The 18,851-nt window shown below is 35.4% G+C and overlaps 2 long non-coding RNA genes across 3 annotated transcripts in view; both read right to left on the reverse strand.

The window, feature by feature from the left end:
- Window positions 1–470: 470 nt before the first annotated feature.
- LOC139600590 (uncharacterized) lies at window positions 471–14,614 on the reverse strand. 2 transcript variants are annotated; one of them, XR_011682610.1, is made up of 4 exons: window positions 14,441–14,614; window positions 13,947–14,138; window positions 3,524–3,661; window positions 471–558 (listed from the first exon to the last, which is right to left on the reverse strand). It is a non-coding gene; the product is annotated as an uncharacterized lncRNA (long non-coding RNA). The 2 variants fall into 2 exon arrangements; XR_011682611.1 differs by having other exon boundaries at window positions 474–563.
- Window positions 14,615–14,966: 352 nt separating this feature from the next.
- LOC139603911 (uncharacterized) overlaps window positions 14,967–18,851 on the reverse strand; it is a 131,940-nt gene continuing 128,055 nt past the window's right edge. The window contains exons 6-7 of the long non-coding RNA XR_011683848.1: window positions 18,320–18,380; window positions 14,967–18,169 (exon numbers count right to left, since the gene is read on the reverse strand). This is a non-coding gene — a long non-coding RNA (uncharacterized lncRNA). The remainder of the gene's footprint in view (window positions 18,170–18,319; window positions 18,381–18,851) is intronic.

Consider the following 18,851-nt stretch of genomic DNA (forward strand, 5'->3'; position numbering starts at 1 on the left):
ACCTCAATCAGTAAAAAAGAATTCCCCTAGTAACAGGTAAATATTAGTTAGTATCATCGTGCCAGGCATTTGTAAGATTCCAGGCATTATTCCACTGCCTGGAAACAGGGCTTTCAGTTCTCATCACCCATACTCAAGAGAGATGAGCATAAAATGAAGCACACATGTAAAAGATGTCCCAAAATATTCAGAGGAATGGAGAAGCTATTTCAAAAGAAGAGAGCAGAAATCAATTTTTGGATATGATAATCCTTGGTATAAATATTATATTGAAGTAATTGTGAAGAGAGAAATCAATTAACCCAAGGAAAATGTAAATCAGAAGTGAATTCTTTAAATAGGAAATTATTCCTTACTGTCATCCATAGTGCTAAATTCTAGATTTAATTGTCAACATCAACAAAAGAAAAAAAAACACTCTGGATACTGACAGGTAGAATTTAATAGTTGATTAAGAAAATTTTCGGAGTCAGTTACTTGTGATGTCGAGAGCCTTCAGTCTGTTACTCTAGGAAGCAGCTCCACAGTTGTATTTCTATGTCAGCAGGTATGTTGGAGCTAGACTAAACAAACATATGAAGAGAGATTAGAATAGGACAATATTAACATCTGGAAACTTCAAACACTTTAATAGAACCTGATAAAATCTTTCATGTTAAAAATTGTCATTCCTTGGCTTAAATGGCTTAAAGTGAACTGTTCCTTCCAAATTTATTGAAAACATAGATAGTCTCTTACTGGGTCATGGTAAGAATATGGAAAAGAAAGCAGTGAATGGCCCTTCTCTGCTGATTTGCAGCATGACAAGGCTAGAGAGCAAGAAGTTAACTTGCACCAGGAATGTATTTTTGTTCACATTCCAATAATACAATAAATTTCAAGTCCTTTTTCCACAATAACTGTGAAATGACACAGACATGGTCCCAAGAGCCCAAAACATATTTTCCTAGGATGAGAAAATGAATAAAAAAATCCTGTGTATAAATCCTGAGCAGCAAAAATGTGCATAACCATGTTGTATAAATTATTTCCTAGAAATAAGTCCTACTGATATAAGCACAGTGCAATAAAATATCATTTAACTGATGAATAAGTACTGTATACTACCAGTGATTTCAGTACTAAACTTTCTCTTTGCCTCAAACTACCAAGGTCGTGCAATTAAAAAGGGACAGACTCAGCTGAAATGCCATATTAATACTTACAGCATTTTAATAGACTGTAAATCTGTTTTCCTGTTTGAAACAGACCTTTAAACAAGGACGCTATTGCTGTTTATTCCAAGGAACTGAGAAGAATGTCAGAATTGTTACCTATTCATGGGGCTTTAACAGAATAATTCAGTGCAATATTATTAGCAAATAAATTTGCATTCACAAGTATTTTGCATTGATTTATTTGTATTTCATTAAGGTTAGCAGTAAATGTGAGTCAGAAAGCAAATTTTTGACTCAAGGAAGATAACTAACACCACAGCTTTACATCAATTGACTGACTCACACTGACTGAAGGACTTTTATTTTCCAAAGTACTGATGCAAGTTTCTTCACCCCAATCACAAGGCCTGTATATTTGTACAAGTTCTCTGGAACAGAGCTGCCTTTGAAGATTTCTTGTATCATTGCAGAGGGGATCCAGCATTTTAAAGAATTACATTACTAAACATTTCAGGGAAATTTTAGACATGCTAAAAAGTTGAATTAATGCTTACCAAATTTTTCACAAAAATCACAGTTCCTAATTTTCTGTTGAAAATGAGAGGAAAAGAGAGCCAATGTAGGACCACATTCTTTTGAGACCATGTGACTCAAGAATCCGTATCTCAATTTTTAAAGCAACTTAGATTTCAAAGCTCATTTTAAAAGTACAGACAAATAACATGTTTATGAACTTAGGGAGGCTGAAAGGGGTTATTTATTTATTTATTTATTTATTTATTTATTTTTATTCCAAATCAGTTAAACATTTCCAAGTCAGGAAAGGGGTCCAGGCTTTTTCTTCAAGTCCTGTTCTTAGTGATATTTTTTGGTTTTCATTACCAAAGCAGTAATGCATAACTCTTTCAAAGACCAGTGACAAGATCTTACGTGTTTCCCTCTTTCACCTAAACCACCCAGACACAAACCTACAGATCTCCTGTACTGTTTTCTTTGAGACACTTTGGATGCTTAAAGGTTAGAGCTGAAGACAACTGTAGATGAAAATTTCAGTATAATGAGTGATTGAGCTGTACAAGCCTCTGTTCCTGACTTGGAAACCTGGGCAAAGTAAAGTGTCTTTGGTAAAAATCTGACATATAGAAGACTGAACTGCTTGAAAGGTACCAGAGTTGACATTCCAAAGACATTAGCATATTTGAGAATGTTAACTCCTCGTCTTAAAATGTCAGTAAGGTTTCAACCTCTAGAGACCTCATCTTTGCTGCTCTTGGTAATTTGAATGAAAGTCAGCAATACATACAGTGAAGACTCCAGACAGATATAGGAAGGTAAATCAGATTCCCTTTGACCTTTCTGAAGCTACTGACAAAAGACCTTATTCTTTTTCTATTAAAGTAAATGAACAGTTTTGGCTTTGATTGCAGTAGGAACATGATTGAGCCCAAAGGTGCTAATTAGAGCTTATTGGGATAATAGTTTTGATGTAGACACAAAAGCAGCCTTTCTGCTTTGCAATGTTAATGAATATGAAAAACAAGAAGAGTGCAATAGGGATAAACTTCAAATAATGTCACTCAGAATGAGACTGTTGTGAATGCATTATTTTAATTTTATTTCTCTTTCTGATTTGCAACAACTGTATTCTGAACTTTGTTTAATTGTGCTAGCAAAGGGCTCCAATATACTCATCCTTTCTACAGACAGCTGTGATATGTTCTCTCCTGAGAAATGGTGACAAAAAATATTATGCCATATGAATTTGAGAGTTAATGAAGATAACTCACTTGGGCTTCCTTAAATACAACAGAAAACCCTAGCATCTCTAGTATCATGTGCCAGATTTCAACTGAAACTGTAGGTTTAACACCAGAATATAGGAAATGTGGCAGTATAGAAACATTTTCAATTTTAATTTTAGTGCCAGCATCTTTCAGTGCCTGTCCAGATTTGTGTGTTGTTCAACTCACAATCTCACTTCAGCTGCTCCATGACAGCCTATTCTGCTTCTCAATTTCTTCTATCTCTTTTCTTGGCCAGCATCACACTGGCACAAAATAAATATAACGGGAAGGGAGAAAACGGTGTTTATCTTCCCATATATTTTCCCATAGTTATTAATACTGCTGTGACACAGAATAATAGATGGGTATGTGACCCACTGGGACCCAAAGTTGTCCTTTTTTAGTCCTGTTTAAGACAGACAAGCCAGTATTTCACATGATTTAAAGCTAATAACATACCAGGTGTGGGCTGTATAAGTGTTTTCTCATCAAAATCACATTAGGGATAAAGTATGAAGAAAGCAAATGCAGACTGATGGAGAAACAGAAAATCATTAATAATTATGTGCTTAGCATTTTTACCTGTGGAGTGCTGGAAGTACCTATAGGAAACTTCAGAGATGAGGCGAGAGAGTCTGTATTAATTTCTATCATCATCCAGGGACCCAGTCAGATGTGGAGCATGAGGCAGCCCTGCTGAGATAGTGGTTTTCTGTATGCCTACAAGGAGATTAAATAGTTGTATCTATTCCAGCTATTGGCAACATGAAAAAGAGGGTATTTTTTATTGACTGTTAGCTTTCACAGTTGTATTTTTAACAGTGGGATCTCATGTTCTTGATGATATGCAGGACTACATTCAAGAATCAGTTACACCTCTGTAACACCACTGAATTCAAACAGTATCTCAGGACAGAGTCTAGACCAACATGTCTTTATCAAACACAATCTCACTGAGAGCTCTATTTCTAAATGGATTTTTTAGTTAGTAAAGTGAAATAAATGTCCAGTAAATTTCTCAGAAAGCTATTCCCTTTGAAGAGTAAAATAAATATTTATAACAGATTAAACAATCAGCACTAGCAAGAAAAACAGCAGGTATAATCAGAGATGTGACAAAGAAGATAAAACCTATTTGGTTTTATTATTCTTAAAACAGTCTGTGTCAGTCAATGTATCAATGCGCTGTTCTGTTATCTCAACCACTTGGTACTGTACCTCTGCTACTACTATTTTGTCCTCAGACATTTGCTTGTACAAAGTATAACTGAACTGACTAGAAGAGAGCTGAACCATAATTAGCAAGTCTAATTTAGAAATATGGGAAGCTGTGAGATTAGCCAGGTCTCCAGCTTTTTTTTTTTTTACAGTACAGTGATAAGAGCTCTTCCTGGGAGCCTTAGTTGATATAACACTGAATAGTATACGCCTTTTTGCTGTCTGCTTTAGGAATGGCATTATTTCTAGTTATTTGTGGTTTTTAAAATGTTTATATCAAGGCTAAGAACTGGCCATTATTTAATTCCTACTACTTATTCCTTTTATTATTTAAGTTATGGCTATTAAAATCCATGATTGAGAAGGTTCTAGGCAGGCAAATGTTATCAGAAGGACTGTCCTGTGCTGCTTGAATTTTCATTTAGAATCACTTAGCTTCCTCTAATGCTGCATATTACCTTTTGTTCTCTTGGTGCCTTGTTCTGCCACTGAAGATCTAGGGATTAAGAAATGCACCTCCTATTAGTATTACTGGAACCTGTATGTTTAACTCTTTCCAGGAATCAATACAAGAAAAAAAACCCTAACTAATCTCTGTTCCCAAAATACCAGCACTCCAAATATTAATTAAGTTTTGAGGCTTGTGAAAAAACATGCAACTCATCAAGTAAAACACCGAGTTTAATACTGGAGGAACCTGGGTTGCAAATTTCTTATTGATATTAGAGGAACAGGGGGCCCAGACTTGTGGAAAATATTTAAAGCCTTCCAGTAGAAATCTTTGAGTTAAGGAACTAATCCTTCTGATAAGGAAAATATAAAGTCTGCATTTGTTTGGTAAGGACTGGATCCAGACTCTTCTCTAAAATTTGAATAGTTCCATAAACACAACATACAAATAATATCAGGAATAAATCTGAGCATCTTTCTGGTGAAAATATAAATAAAATATAAAGATCAGATAGGTAACAGTTAAACATCAATAAATGATATCTCAAAGCAAAGCAAAGGATGCCCTGCGGGTCCTCAAAATCAACTCAGTTTGGATCAGCGGCAACTTCTAAGAATATTGTTGTTAACAGGCTACTTATGGACTGGAGACTATCAGCCAGTTTTACTCAGGGGTTCCAAGGTGCTGTGATTCAAAAAACCCTCTTATACTCTCAGGATAGGCATCCACATGTGTAAGCCAAATATAAGATGAGCCCAAATAGCTCAAGTTGACTATTCTGCTTGTAGAATTGTGCAAGAAGGATGTGTCTTTTCCCCCTTCTTCTGCCAAGACATGCTGCCTGCTGCAGAGGATAGAACAGAGCAGGAATACTCTCCAGGTAACAAAAATCTACCTCAGATAAGAAAATTCTTCTCTTACAACTTGTCCACATGGAGAGTCCGAACGAATTCAACTGGGCTACCTATTTGAATAACTTTGCGAGTCGCCAGTGAAGGCTAAGCAACTTAAGACTTTAATTTGCCACATGCCTGATCAACAGCCACTAGCTTACCTTCATCATCTGGTTAATTAAACAAATTAAACAAGTTAGTTTTGCTAGCATAAACAACCTGTCTGGGAAAAAAATGCAGTGTGTTAAGACTGGAATACTGCAGACACTGATTTTTTTGCAGTCAGCTAAGAATATTTTTCTCTGAGATTCCTATCTAGTCTTCTCTCTTTTCCTTCCTTCCTTCCTTCCTTCCTTCCTTCCTTCCTTCCTTCCTTCCTTCCTTCCTTCCTTCCTTCCTTCCTTCCTTCCTTCCTTCCTTCCTTCCTTCCTTCCTTCCTTCCTTCCCCTTTATTTTCTTCCATTGAAATTCACATCTTCTTGATGAAGAAAGTCTTTAAAAAGAAGAAATACCAGGATGATTTCTTATTTTCTGTGTTAAGTTGTACTTTTACTAAGTACAGAGCTCACTTACATTAAGGTAAATGGATCTTTCGAATTTTAAAGGCATTTTTTATCAATGCATTAAGCACTGCCTGTATATTTGGTGCTGTTAACTGGATTCTGACACTGAAGCAAAGAGGAAAGCCATGTACTTAAATTACTTCATCACCAGTTCACAAGTTTATAATCTGACATGACTATTCAGTGAAGCGCTCTGCCCATTTATAAATTAATGTATTTTTAATCTGATATAACAGATGTACCACCATACCCAAGGGTAGCAGAACAACCATTTCACACCTTTCTGTACTTTAATTTTTTTCTCATTTGCATTTATTTTTAAGAAAATTATTCCAATGTCAAATCAGCATGAGAATACTCTTTCTCATGAGGATAAGGTTTCTTCATTAGTAATAAAGCAATAGTAAGGTTTGGGGCTTTTTTTAAAATCATGATTTTCATTGTTATAATGGCAAATCTGGGATTTAAAGATAATTTTATTGCATATTAATTTGTATTTCAAAAGAGAAATTTAACCTATCTTTTCCCTCATAAAGAAACTATTGTGAGATCAATAAAATTTACCTGAAATTATATGTTTGCCTATAAAGAGAAAAAGGCAGTTTCTAAATAAAATTGTGACAACGTCAAGCTGGTGTCCAAAAAAGATGGTTAAAATTGGAATTTGTGCTAATATAGACTTTTAAGATATATCCAATAAATCACTTTCTAACATTTTCTCTCCCTTGGTCAAAAAGTTGCCTGAAACAGATTCAAGAACATGAATTTAAGGCTACTAAATTGAGCTAGATGAAACCTGCTTAAATATTTGCTACCTTTCTGCGGGAGATTAGGGACCGACCGCAAGACCTCGCGTTGTTACGGGCAGATGGAACCCCTCCCCTTTACCGTTACTTAGCCCCCGTTTTGTTGACCATTAACCCCCGTTATATATGACCCTGTCCAACCGTTAATAAACGCCATTTACCATCCACCACATTGGTGTGTGCGAGTACTTGGACCAAGTGGCAAAGGGGGTTGCCGCCGTGCCGTTCCCGATCCAGGCCCTCACGCCTCAAGCGGAGGCAGCACATTTCTTTCCCAGATTATATTGTTAAAATCCTTCCATGTCTTTGTCAGGCCTTACATAGCAAAGCTGTTTTAATTCCAAGTCCCTCTTAGGAACTAGGTTTCCTTTCAATCACTTTACTAAGTAAAAATGCCAGTTGTTTGAGGCAGATTTACTCTGAGGAGCATAAATTGAAAGAAAACCTTTGCTTCTTCAGTTCCACCGGCTGCTACTGCTGGCAGCCTGGGCATATAATCCGTTTCCCAAAATGATCAAGTTTGAAACTAGTTAATTTTTTCACCCACACTATTCCTACTGGAAAGCTGCTCTAACATGTTTTTCTGAGGGCTGAAACCCCCTAATATTCATCATAAATACTTTCATGGACAGTTTCCCATTGTTCATTTTGACAGCATTATCTTCTGCCCAAATATCTGGTCTGTCTTAACACAGTCTATCCCTTTGCTTTCATTCCATTGCATAAGACCTTGCCATTTGCCTTCTTTAATCCAATCTTTTTTTCTGAGGATACTGCTTCTCAAAATCCTTGTCCTTCTCTATGCTATTCCAGTCTCTTTTATCCAGCTCTTCAATATATTTGACTATCTTTATCACCGGTCATTAAATAGTAGCTAACTAAATTCAGAGGTGTGTCAGGTTTGTACACTTTATAATCAGAAATATCCTATCATTAATTAATTCTCAGGAAATGCAGTAGAGTAGATGTCCACCTGGAATCTCTGATGGACATATAGGCAACTCCACAGTAAAGGTGCTTGACCACTTTTCCGTTCAAAAATTATAGACAAGAAACATTTCTTATTCCCCAAAGCTCAATCCTTTTAGAATGATTTATTTGATGAAGAGTAGCTTATCCAGTTGGGAAATCACTTGTGGTTTTGCTCAGGATTGTCAGGAAAAGAATAAAGCTTTTAAGGTCATCCATCTTAGGCACACAGCCCCCACATATCTGCTGAGTGAGTGTTTTATTTATCAATACTGGGGAAATATTTTGTGTTTGGATTTCCCTTCACAACCTCAAAATAATTGAAAGATGTAAGGCAGGGTCTACACATAGTATTTGTTAGTTTAATGGCTTCTTTTGATATCATATGTCAATAAAAACTGACATTTGATTTCCATGCTCTTGCATACTCTTGTGATGTATTGAAGGAGTCAGTCTTACGTATGTTTTTTGCTAAACTGAATATAGCCCTGGGTGATACTTGAGTGCAGAGTCGTCAGTGAAGTCATAACAGAAGTATGAGCTGCCATTTGCTTTGGATAAGAGATGCAGGGAAAACATGCTGTGAAGGCTTGTTAGAAGACCATCAAGGAGAAAGTGAGAAAAATTTCAGGAGCAACCTGACAGCTCATTCCCTGACTGGGAATGGAAGTTTTGTATTCTTATGCAGAGCTCCTAAAGAAGAAAATATAAAAGGAATTGAGCCCATTAGTTTGGGCTGTGGTATTGATAATAAATATAATTTTTAGATATGATATTGTATGTCATATAGTCAGCTCAGATTTCTGCAAACAACCATTTTGTTTGCAGAACATTACTATTTTCTGCCAAACTGGCACTAAATTTCATGGCCTATGAAAAATGACACAATTTCATCTTTTCCAAATGATTTGAAGAAATTTAAGATTATTCAGCTTGGGATTTAGGGGATTGCTTCTTTGTTTGGGAAGAGAACTTTTTGTCTTCAGCCTCAGCATTTGACTAGCATGGTCAGAAAAGGAAATCAAGATGGTGATATAGATTCCACTGAGAAAATGACAAGGTCTTTAACCACCTCTGTTTATTGATTAGGATTCTAGGATTGAAAGGCTGATTAGGAAAACTGTATGTGTTAATGAGAGTTACAGGGAATCCTTTAGGATAAAGACTTTTTCTGCTTTAAATGTTGATGATGGAAGCAAAAGATAGAATTGCAATGCTGGATCTTAATAATGTGGGTACCATGTCTCACATCATTATTTCAGCTGTACATTTTTTTTTAGTGTTGGTAAATCAGAGACTCAAGTAGTTTCTAAACAGGCATTTTATGACAAATTATTGGATGACTAGTTTTGTATAATTTTGGAAAAACTTAAACAGATCTTTTTTCTTCTTTACAAATATTTAGGTTCTACCAGATGATAATCCACTGAAACTGTGTCCTGTTCATGTCTGCATTGAAATCAATGATGTGCTGACGTCTGCATTGAAATCGATGACGTGCTGACAAATTACTTTTGCAAGTTTGCTTTTGCAATTATAACGCTGCAAAAATACCTTGTTGCAGCTTAGAATTTGTAAGTAATGTGGAAGCCACTAGAAACTTTCACTTAATAAGGCCTTTTTTTCCCCCAATTAAATATTTTTCTATTCTAAGTCAGAACAATAATAGATGCAGAGTCAAGATTGCTTGAAAAGATACAATCAGGTATCTCACATCTAAGTGATAGAATAACTGATATTTCAGAACAGAGGACAGAGATTTCACCCTTACTCCCCTCCTTTATTTTTATCCCACAGATGGCAAAATTGCCCAAGAAATGTCACTGCACAATGAGAAAATGCCAAAACTGTGAGTGATTTTTTTTTAAAGTATTGCTCGGTATTTGCCAAGAAGAACATGAGTTAGGGTGAATGGTTCAAATTGCCTGTGATTAAAGATCAACCATACAATTGTAATAAGAGAACAGAAGAAAAAAAGAGAAAGGATGGGGAAGGGGAAGGGGAAGGGGAAGGGGAAGGGGAAGGGAAATAAGTTTTTAACAGATTGAAAGCTGTGAAGTGAAAATTAAGTTATGTAATTCTTGCTTAACCTTTTGGCATGAAGGGAGAATTTTTCTGTGTGCAAAATGGCCAAGCTCATAATACTGAGTGCAAAAGCAGTCACAGGAATAAGAAATGAGTTACAGCTCATAGCAGTAAAAAACTGAATGAGTAAATGATGAGAAATGCTCAGACACTGAGAAAGCTTTGCTTGCTGCTGTGTGGGATTAGAGATTTTTTAATCACATCTATACTGATAGCACTCTTGAGACTAATCATAATTCAACATTGTCAGCAAAGTCCACTCAGATTTCAAAAGGGTAAAAGTCCAACATGAAGTGTGAACAATGTGGTATATGCCAAATGAGCATTGACAGAAATGCATCAGCATTTGGAAATACAGAGTGTTGAAAGAAACAGTGATATACAGAAAAAAGATATTTTTTTTTTTAGAGGAATGCCATTCTCATGGTCTTATGACAATTCCGTGAATGTTATTTTGTCACTAATTTTGGTGGATAACTTTTTCAGGCATATGATGTAGAGTTATGTGTATATCTGTACTTGAAAAGGTAGAGCAACAAAAAGATGGGTCTCATGACAGAAATATCAACTGTCTGATCTTAGAACCCAACATGGGGAAGTAACAGGTGTTAAATACAGACTTATAATTCACTTAAAATTTCATTATATATTTGTTTTTAATTTTGTTCACCAAAACAGTGAACTATATTCACACACTAAGTGAAACTATTTGAAAAGTAAAATGCATGTTGTTAAATTAAGACACTGCTTGGGAAACCATGGCAGGTGTCTGGTAAATGCTGAGAATAACAGATAAATACCTCAAAACAAAATGCATATTGCATAGTATTTGTGCTCATTTTCTTAAAAAAGGAAAATAATGAAAGAGCTAAAAGCTAAGACAAGAAGGTCTGCATGAATGTCAAAGAGATTAAGGATTTCATTTTGACCATTTGGTCTACATCAAATTGGCCTACTGAGCTCATTACAAGATAAAGAATGAGCTCCTTTTAACACATAGTGGAATTTTGACCTTAAAGTAACTTTTGAAAGCTGTATTCTCTTTTGCCTGTAGGGAAAAATGGATATGCTATGCTTAGTGTTGTCAGGCAGCTCTACCATGACAGGATAAAGTTCTGAGACCTGAGTCACATATTTGTGAATTTTAATTTTTATTGGTTGATGCATGAGTACATCAGTGCTTGAGACTCTAAATGTTTCAGAGTTTGAACAAGAGATGCTGTTTCCAAGGGTCTGAGAACCACCCACAGTTGATATGATATCATAAGGAAAAATGTGGGGAAGAAAGAAGCACTGCAGAGGATTAGTCATTTACATTACTTATAATGGCATTTTCTTTGATGCTCGAAAATATATCCATTGTTTGAATACAGAGGGGCCACTTAACTGTTTTTCCTTATTGTTTTATTTTAGATCTTACCTTTTTTTTCATATAGATCCCCACATCAGAAGTTCTTGCCCAGCACATAGGACCTTTAAAGTGATGTATTTTTCAGGTTTTTTATTCCAAACAATCTCTTTTCTACAAATTGGAACCAGAACCTCTACATTCCTACTCTTAGTCACATTCAGGTTTAGCAATTATTCCAAACAGTATGACTAAATATTATGCAGTCAAGATTTCTTTTTCTATGAATCTGTTTGCTGCTGCATAACTGTTTCACAACTAAATATCATTATAGGAGTGATTTATATTAATATGTGTGGAACTGTCAAAAAAGAGATATTAGGATAATAATAGGATAACCTTTACAAATGATTTTTTCTTCTTCAAGAGCTTGCCAATTGCCGTTCTACTAATTGCTGACCATTCTGTAATACCTTCATTCTTCTGCCTGTCATAATTTTTATCTTATCATCATAATGAACATTTTAACATTCTAAACTATGAAATAGGATTACCAAGAAATAATGTGAACTACCACCTATATAGTAACGATCCCCATGTGATCTTGTGTTAGAATCATGTCTGTAGGACTGCACACTTGGCTAAATTCACTTTTTAAAATAGTTTTTACTTTTCTGACATCTGAAGTAGGAAGATTTTATAGAAAACGCCACAGTATGTAGGCCTTTAAAAACACTGGATACCTATCTTCATATCAGGGACATTGAACATCTTTTTAACTCTGAACCTATTTCTTTATCTATAAATAAATATTGACTATTACTCCATCTAAAGCATCTCTATTTCTTAAAAAAAAAAACAACCAAAAAATGGAAGTTCAGTGATGCATCTTAAATATTTTAACTCCAGATGGATAAGAAGTATATTTTTTAAAATTTACTTAATCTATGCACTAACTTTAATCTCCAGAAGGCACTTTCAGATATTGCCACATATAATTTTCAGTGAAATATAATCACTTTTTCCAGCATGGACTTTTTCCAATACAGACTCATCTAAAGTAGAGATGAGAATAGCAGCAGACTAGAGGCAGGTGGCAAAGGAGAACTTGCATGGTTGCAGCACATTCCATACAAGATATCCTGTTTCAATCACAAAAGCATTGCCTGCAAAGAGCACAATGCCCAGCCACCATAGTCTGTGTGGTGTCAAGTTATCCTTTCATGCTTGGCAGAGTTTTCCAGTGCAGATGCATAATGGTTGTGCTTTATGGCATCTGTTTTCTCCAGTTCTTGATTTTAGTTATGCATTTGAGGCAGAAGGGTTATAAGATTTTCAAAAGCTGTAATCTTCCACTGTATATGGCCACTGAGAGTACCATGACTATGACAACCTTCCAATGCAAGATTTATATATGCTTTATTATTCTTAAATTGCTGTTTCTTTCTGACAATAAAGTTTTAAATCAGTGTGTTTCTTCTAGTGATGGAATGTGCTGCAAGCATACAAGCTACAAGTCTAGACTTTTGAGAGTCAAACATTTTCAGTTTACATTTTAAGTAGTAATTATTTTATCTGTCAGGCCAAAGAAAGACAGTATGTGGGATTTATTTGTTTTTGTGGGGATTTTTTTCCCAAGGTGCTGAGCACCTGCATCTTCCATTTTTGGTTTCATTCAAATTCTGCATTTCATCAACATTTTTCACCTCTTAAAACATTCAAATGTACTTGAATGCCATTGGCCATAAGAAGTAGCAGCACACAGAATCAGGTTAAGTGAAGATCCCAGTGGTTTTCCCTCTTCTCTTAACATGGATGATGGATGATGTGAAAACCAGAAGGAATTCCCTTAGCCATAATGACAACATCAAAAAGTTCCACTGGAACATCCTTTAGCAGCACTCCTCAGCAGTCAGACAGACCTAATATTGCAAATTTATTACTCTGGATATAATAATATCCATTTATGTTCCAAACTGATGCATAGAAATTTTATTACTAAAGTTATATTTTAAAGCAAAAAAAAACCAACCTATCTCTGTTTCTTTTGTGATAAACTCACCTTTCCAAAGTTCCAATGCATTGTGAGACTGAGTGTTTTTTTATAAAGCAATGAGAATTTGGAGGTGGGGGGCGGGCGTATTCTGAGGTGTCCATTGGAAAGAAAGTGGGTTGAGGCTTCTTTCTCCTCACAAGAAAGAAGACTCACATGATTCGTTCTCAAGTCTTGCATCTGCTTTGGTTGATTTTTATACATTCTGTTAACTTACTCTGTCTGCATGCCCTTTCTTTTACTGTTTTTCAATTATTCTGTTTATTTATTCTCTTTTTTTATCTCTAAAACCATGTTTTTACCTGAACACTTCCAAGTTGCATTCCTGGAATATCCTTTGTCAATTGAGATTTGTGTTTCCAGTACTGGACCTTTTAGTATCACTCTGTGTCTGTGCTCTTCCATATCATGTTTTTCTAGTCATTCAATGTACACAGTGTAAACACTTGTTATTGCTACAAATAAAAGCTAAACTAAAATAAATTTGAACAGTAGTTATCTGATTGCAAGATAAACTGCTATCACGTTTGAACAAATGAAGCCTAGACAGGTCTAGAGAACCTGTTCTTGTCATACTGAGAAAAAAATTGTGGTCTATATGAAATAGTAGAAAAATTACATTTTACTGGGCTATAGTTTGCCCTCTTTGACTGTTTCTGGACTTTGTTATATTTTCAAAATATTTACACCATAGTCTCAATCTTCCTTTTTTGTGTTGTGAACCAATTGTACTGGAAAGCAAAGTGACATTAACAGGAAATCTGGATGGTCCACATGCTGTATTTTTAGGACACTTGTTTATTCAGAAGACCTGGAAAGGTAGGAAAACCGTCATTGTATTAACTGCACTTAAAAAACTAGGAGAATACTAGCATTGCATCATCACCTTTTAGAGCCTAAAACCATAGCCCACAGACAAATTCACAATTCCATTGATGTGTCTAGAATTTGTTGGAGTCACAGCCATCTTGGTTGGAAGCTGTCCTGGTGGGAATTATGTGGCAATGGAAAGTGCATGTTTATTTCAGGTGTGTGGTGGAGTACAGTGATGTTTTGTTTGGATTGAACCATATTTGATAGGTGAAATACAGGCTGTATTTTCCAGTCACTTACTTTGTATTTCCCTTTCCAGCAGTAGAGTCCTGGTGCTTCTTACAGTTCAAGATCACCCAGCACTTCACACAGAGCATAAATGCTGCTCCTGAGGGCATCTTCTTTCCCCAGAAAGAAGAGAGGTGTGTGAAGTTGAGCTTAAGTTTCACACAGAAATCTAGTTCCATAGGAAAAGTGTTCTGTAAAAGACCCACACAATGTAATAAAAATTAAACAAACCTTGTTAGCACAACCAGCCTGGGAGCTAAGGGTAACATCTTTTTCTTAGTCCAACCAATAAAAACTGGAAAAAGATGCAGTTTTCAGAAGTTCTTTTGAAGGTGTAATTTTATGCTACTTTTTCTAGTTACCCATGGAAAGCCACCTAAGAACATCTTACATAAATAGTACAACTGGATAGCTCAGGAATTATCCCTATAGAAGTTATCACTCACAGATAAATCTGCAGGATTTACTCTGAAGTGTGACTGCATAAGCAACAAATAATCATTTTTGAACTGAAAGAATGCAGCATCACCAGTAAGATTGTAATTAATTTTTAATCATGTTATAAAGAAAATTTAACTACAAACATTTAAAAAATGAAGAAAATTAATGAATACCAAAGTGCTCTTCAGTTATTAAGCTTCCTTTCAGACACTTTTGTGGCATAGAATAAGATAATGACTAGAAAAGTTACTGGCCTTAAAATATCAAACTGCAAATAACAGTGCAATTAATAGTCCTATTAATTAATTTCTGTGTCTCTTTAATTATAATGTGCCCATTAAGGCTGAAATTTAATAACACTTATGACAATGTCATCACTAAAACACTTTTCTGTTACACTTAAATTTGTAAATACAAAAAGTCTGAAAACAGTTTCCTTTCTTTACCTTTTCTCAATCATCAGTATTAGAGAGGTTAAGTTTTCAATGCTGAGCTGCAGGAAGTTGAACACAACAATTTAAAGCAGAACACTCCCCAAGCCATAGCCCATTCCCTGGGCACAGCTGTGGGTCTGCACTGACCTTTGTATGCCTGAGTGGAATGATTAAACCCATGGGTTTGAGAGAAAGGAGCAAAGATTGCAGCCAAAAAATAAGTGGAGAACTGCACAACAAAGAGGGGATCGTGTTGTGAGGAGTGGGAAATCATGCACAAAGAAAAGTAGAGATTCAAAAATTAACAGGAAGAGGGAATTGGAGGAGACAAATAATGAGAGTATGAGAGGAGTAGTATAATGCTGAGATAATAGAGTAGGTGTTCAGAAAATCCGCTGATGTTTTGAATGAAGATCAAATCAATTGTCTTATATTTTTCTAAAATGTCAAGGTGCACCTTAGCTGATAAACTCAATTTTCCAAAAACATCATTAATGAATGCAAGTACTACTGTATTTAGTATAGACATATCTGCTGTGCTACTTTTTTTTTTTCCCATTCCAAAGAGAAGATCTCTTAGTTTCTTAATTAAATTTGCGGGTAAGATTTAACCTTGTATTAAAATAAAGGAAAGTCTATGTCATGAAAGTGACATACTACGCTAAATGACAATGTTACCCCACATTTTTTTTCTGAAACCTTTCCTTAGTTTACCCCTGCTTTTTATAGCATACACATTTGAGCCTTTGTTGTGCCTTAATTTACTCTTCTGCATCCCATCCTTTTAGAAAGTAGAGAGGTTCTGAGTCAATGATCTGTGTGATGTCAGAGCTCAGGTGTGGTCTCCAATGCCAATCTTTCCAGGGACTAAGAATTCAAGGGCCTCTACCTTTTGCTGAACTGCAGTTTCAAATAAGTTTTTATTCTGGTGGAAAAATCCAAGTATTGATTACTGACTGTCTCAAAAGTATTAATGAAAAACAAAATTATGAGTACGGCCTTTACAAAATAGATTAACTGCAGGGGACAGCAGAAGACAGGCAAATAGATTCCACCACTCTCAGAATAACTCCCTTTGGGTCCATTTATCAGGTGGGACACATTTGCATTTGTCCCATTAGATTAAAAATATTGAACTTTGGAAATAATTCTTTGTTTCAAAACTAGAGATTTTTTATTAATATTCTTTTTTCAACAGGAGACTAAATTGTGCCATAGAATCTCAAGGGTTCTGATTTAAAAATCTCAAGAAGTCTCAAATCGTGGCTCTGGATATAATGCCAAAATATATAGAACTAAATGGACCTTGAATGGTTTTTGCAAAACAAATTCTGTGCTTTAGGATTTAACACATATTTCTAATGTGTGCAATACATAAATATTTAGTGGCTTAAATATGTATAGCCATGTGATCCTTTAAAATGTACTGGCATAAATTTTCTGTATCTTTGCTGACATGCAGGTGGTGTCAATTAATTTTCCTTTGAGTTGGATACACCTCACATCAATTGCTCATATCATAAAAATTAGTTTTTAAATGTCTCTCAGAGATCTTTGATATTCCAACAAATTTAGCTGAGACAGGCCAGTAGATCTGAACTGTATTTGTATTCATTGTCATGTAGGCCTAAAAACTGATAATCTTCAAATTTAAAGCGAGGTTTTTTTTGTCTGAGCATACTTGGGTGATACTCAGTGTAAGGCCAAGGTCAGTCATGTTCATCTTGCTGTGACTGTAGTTCCACAGAAATAATTGTGGAAAAGGAATCTTAAATATGAAAAAAGAGAAGTTCACAGCTGAGCTATGCATCTGAGCATAGTCTCATGGGACTGTTGATCATACTGATTCAATTAAATAAACATGACACTTCATTTTACCTTGTGAAATTCTTCTGCTCCTCTTGTGAAAGATGACTATGCCTCTAATGTACTGCTGAGAAATGCAAGGCAGACCTCATCAGGAGGGTTCAATGAAGGAAAGAATATTCAAATAGTGAAATATCTACCTTGGATTATATCCTAATTGGATATTACATTAGCTTAAATTTATTTCACTCTCATATTACCTTATTTGAGACATTAGAGAGTAATGAAAGCTAATGTCAATTAGTTAAATTCTTGTTATGTTCCATCTAACAATTGTCTGTGAACTATGTGGTATGAGAAATAGGGAGTAACACATTTCCTAATTAATGAAATACTACTTTGGGAGAAGTAAGGTAAGTGAGATGCCTTTTCAGATTTCCTATAATTCTTTATAATTCAAAAATTGTGGTTGTTTATCTATGACTTTGTAGTTGAGAATCCATTATCTCAAATGAAAGTATATTCAGTATAGTGCAATCAAGTTTCCCTTTTCTTAAAAAATTAGTAAAAATTTTTTCATAGAGGTAAGCAGTGGCAAAGAGCTATTGCAAGATGTTCTCTTATGAACTGCCAAAAGAGATCCCCTCTCAATGTCACTCATGACAACCTCTTGCCCTTCTAGAAGTATCTAGACACTCGGCTCCTACACTTGCCCTTTCCAGACCATTGCTAAGTTTGTGGGGTTTTTTAAGTTTGAACTTGACTAAACAACATTTGACCTACATACCTGGATTTCCTGTCTATGAAATCTCATAAGTAATAGTGCCTATATCAAAAGGAGGCCTCTGAAGATATGGAAGAAGTGATAAAAAATGTAACACCTTTAAATATTTAATATAACAAAAAGCATTCTCATTCTAAGATGGTCTGACGGTCAGTCGGTGTGAGCTGGACATCCAGTTCCTCTTTTAAGGCAAGTATTACCTCCAGACACTTCTGGCTGACCTTCACCTTCACATCCTCTGCAGAGATGCCTGTTGTGATTAATTGGGTTTTCCACCTACAACAGCAAAAGTTCAGGCCTAAGTCCATCCCCTCACATGATGAGACCAAAGGATTGTTCTTTCTATATCCCTTTACCCTTGAAGTAGCTAACTGCAGGTATATTTGCTTAAAGACTAGACACCTGATTAAATCATAATTTAAATACCTTTCAAAGATGCAAGTGGAGCCTGAACACAGCTCCAGCTCTGAGAATGACTGCATGGTATCTGTGGGGCAGAAAAAAGATAAACTGTAAACAACAAAGGTGTGTAGCAGGGTGTCTGCCTCAACTACCTGCTGAGAAATCTTTGAAGGCATTAGGCAGCTGCTGAAATACTTTTAATGGTGGGTATTTTTAACTTTTATTGTTGAGAACTCCTCTGTCCCACTGAGTTTCATTTCTTTTGTGACACTGAGCTTCTTTAAAACTGTAAACAATGAAAGCACAATTTTCTTTGTGCTCTGAAAATACTCCTCTCCACAGAATATTAGATGTTCAAGAGCATAAATAATCTTTTCCATAAAATATAAGCAGAAATATTTTCTATTGAGTATTTTGTCTACATTTTTGACAACAGGGAGTAAATTTTCAGTACAGCACTTGAAATTTTGCAGACGAGTCAACTCTCCTTAATTTTAAAAAGAGTTTTGTGACTTGTCATTGAGATACCAGATGAAAGCTGTCTTACATGTGACCC

This window comes from Agelaius tricolor, unplaced genomic scaffold (genome assembly GCF_023055355.1).
Source record: "Agelaius tricolor isolate 1412-34295 unplaced genomic scaffold, bAgeTri1.0.p SCAF_2, whole genome shotgun sequence".
Classification (NCBI taxonomy): domain Eukaryota; kingdom Metazoa; phylum Chordata; class Aves; order Passeriformes; family Icteridae; genus Agelaius; species Agelaius tricolor.